This window comes from Diaphorina citri, unplaced genomic scaffold (genome assembly GCF_000475195.1).
Source record: "Diaphorina citri unplaced genomic scaffold, Diaci psyllid genome assembly version 1.1 scaffold3060, whole genome shotgun sequence".
Classification (NCBI taxonomy): domain Eukaryota; kingdom Metazoa; phylum Arthropoda; class Insecta; order Hemiptera; family Psyllidae; genus Diaphorina; species Diaphorina citri.
This window is the reverse complement of record NW_007380472.1, coordinates 10,457-13,858: the sequence shown is the minus strand read 5'-3', so window position 1 is coordinate 13,858 and position 3,402 is coordinate 10,457. Positions and strand designations below refer to the sequence as shown.

General features: G+C 41.8%; 1 protein-coding gene across 1 annotated transcript in view; it reads left to right on the top strand.

Moving 5' to 3' along the window:
- The window catches only part of LOC103519945 (LIM domain kinase 1-like), an 11,085-nt gene that overhangs the window by 2,205 nt on the left and 5,478 nt on the right, over positions 1–3,402 (top strand). The window lies entirely within an intron of this gene.

The window sequence follows — 3,402 nt, the reverse complement described above, 5'->3', positions numbered from 1 at the left end:
ATGTCCTGTGGTGGACCGGCCCAGCGCTCATCTTGGCGCCGCCGTTCTCTCTGGCGGTTAACGCGACAGAGCCGGCCTGGAGAAGTTGGTCGTCCTTCAAATCTATAAATTTATTAATAACACAATTTTTTATTTATTTTATTATTGTTTTTCACTATTTTTCTGTATAATAGATAGATGAATAATGAATAACTTAATAAAATAATATAAGTAATAAAATAATAAAAAATAATAAACAAATGGAATGAATACACATATACATCTCTGGTCCCGGGGCCGTTCTCTTTCTCCTCCGCTCGTGCGGCCTGGGGGTGGATTCGATCGTTTGAGGTTTGGAGAGAGGATGTTATTGTTTCAATTCCATCTTGATTATTGTATATTGAGATACTTATATTAATATATTATTATTATGTGAAGTTACTTATTATTCATTACGATGATGTTTGGAGGTACGTCAAGTTAATTGATGATAGAAAAATAGTAAAAAAAGATAATAAAATAAAATAAAAATAAATTGTGTTCATTAATAAATTTCCAATGCATTTGATTTCCAGCGGCTTGTGTTACAAGCGGCAAATGCAGCCGCTGGGCCGGGCCAAGGATGCCGCATTTCCCATGATGCGGAAACCTCACTGTATCCGGCTAGTGGAGATACAACCGAGTGCTCACTGTAGTCAGGGTATCAAGCTGGCTCTGGATACGTCACAACCTGCGCCGCCCGTCTTCTCTAACCTCTGTATATCTGAGTAAGTCTTGGATTTTCAGTCTTTTTGTAGCAATTTTCCATTGACATGACTTCTGAATGAGTACCAAAGACCATTTTGAATAAAATAAAGAAAGTATTGTTGATTTCACTTTCAAAATGGTCTTTGGTACTCGTTCAGAAGTCACGTCAATGGAAAACGAGAACCTGCGTTTTCTATGTAAGATTATATTTAGTGTTGAGTGTTGTTGTGAGCGCCACAGAACCTTATTTGTCGAGGATAAAGTTCGCCTCGAGCGGAAATCGTGGACTAAGTGGTAGTTGTAAGGGTTTGATGGCAGAGATTGCCTTAGGCAATAATCACGCCCTGTTGTAATTTTGTTATTTATTACAATAAAGAGTTATTAAGTATGTATTATAAATCATACCCGCGACCTAGCGCTTACAAGACAGGCGCCCTGCCCACCAAACTAACTAGACTGGAAGTGTGGAAGTGCTTTTCCCCCTTTTAATAATATAATAATAGTGCTTATTTATACTGCTCATGCTTTAAGTTGAAAGTCCAGAAGAGGTTAGGTAGTAGTAGTAATAATAATAGTGCTTATTTATACTGCTCGCATAGGACTGAAAAGTCCCTTTACTCCAGCAGTAGGCTACTACTATTATTGTGGTCAAATTCTCAAATTATATTGAGGATAAAATTCCATACCTCGGCCGGGATTGAACCCACGCCCTCCTGTTTACCAGGCGAGCGCCTTGACCACTACACCACCGAGGCAGGTTAACACTAGGGACATTTGGTCGTTCGCTCCGAAACAACTAATGCTCGTATATATTTTTTTAAATCAGGTAATGCAGAAAATTAATTACTAATATGTACTAATGTTTAACATTGGGCATTTTCAGGTGGCTTTGGAGTCTACTAATGAGTTTGGTTTGTCTTACCATCAGCTTGGTACAAGTAACCTATAGATATTGTACGGGCATGACTAACAATCCCTCTGTACCAAGGTAAGAACCAGCACTTTTTGGTGAAGGTGGAATTATTTATTATTTAACAACCCAATTTGAGCATTCGTAGTACTGACTACCTGGAACCTGGAAGAGACTGACAAGAAACGCCGACCCTATTCAAATAAGAAATGACTAGGAAGAAAAAGAGGAGGTAGTCACTTGCTGTTTTATCTGTTCGAATAGAACTAAGGGAACTCCTCTATCCCAGCAGTAGGCTGCTATAGAGGTTTGATAAAGGGACCTGTAGCTGCTAGGGTCTTATCGTCCCGAAATAGAAGAGAGAAGGAAGACAGGATAGGAGAAAGCCAGCCGTTCCGAGAACGAACATTATCCCATCAGGATAAAATCCGCCCCGGGCGGGAATCGAACCCGCGGCCTAGCGCTTACAAGGCAGACGCACTACCAACTAAGCTAACTAGGCTGGCTTTTTGCCGTTGATAGGTACTTATTGTGGGCCCTATTTCACGAATTTTCAGACTGGACCCCCGTGCTGATCTCATGAGCCTTCATCTGGGCGATAGAATTCTCGAGGTGAACGGAACCCCTGTACGAGATAAACCACTGCAAGAAGTAGAAAGTCTAATACGAAATACTACGGATACAGTATTGCAGGTATGTATAACTTAAATGACAAGAATGGTAGAATGCCCTAGGCAATAATCCCGCCCGCGCCTCTTAGAATTGTGTTCATATTTATTTATTTATTATGTTTTTCTTTTAGGTAGGTCTAGGTATTCTATTGTGATTTTGTTCTGAACCTAATGTATTGTACAAAATTCTAATAAAGTGTTACATAATAATGTGTGGTAGCATGCCCATCCCGTAGTATGCCTCTCACCAGATAGGCGAGAAGAAGCACAATACTTCTCATTTAGATACTATGGTGCGGATCGAACTCGGGACCTTTTGCGTGGCAAGCAAACAAGTTACCACGGGGCTAACCGTGCCCCCTTGAACCGTGCAATTTGCAATCGATAGACAAGTTAAAATTTTTGTTGATGGAGAGGATCGAACCCGGGACCTTTGATTTTATTAACACCCGTTTCTTCCTATTCCCAGCTCACCATCGAGCATGATCCGGCCGCAGTCAACCGCAAGAGGCCGGGCCTGCCCCCCTCCCCCTGTCTTATGCCCCCTCCCCCGCCCTCCCAGCATACTTTCAATGATCTCGCGCTTGTCAGACTCTTTTCTTGTATTAACTGGAAAAGGTCATTCGTGTTTGCTTCGCGCTTCTCAGAACTGATATCTGCAGTGCACATAGACCGTGCTTTCCGTCTTCATTCTCCATCCAGCCATACAAAAAATTAGCTAAAAGAGGCCTGGATATCTCTGTCACCAGCATCTTCTTTTTCAAGGCTCAAGGAGTAAAAAAGACGAGAGAATGACAAGTTGTGGAGTGGATCAGGTCGCGTTGAACGAGATACAGAACATTCAACATTGAACATTCGTTACAATGACAACCACAACAACACATAAAAAAAAAAAAGAAAGTAGGGTGATTATTTCTCCGAAGTTTCCCCGGGGCGGTTTTCTATGAGTGCAAAGGTTATCAGACCCTGTCCCCTTGAGTGAGCTACGAAGGAAGGGAGGGCTGATTTGAAACTACTCACAGGAACTTGAAGAGGGAGGGAGAGAAGGGGAGAGAAGTGAAGTATAATGGGGAGCAGATGGACCGCATGGAGAAC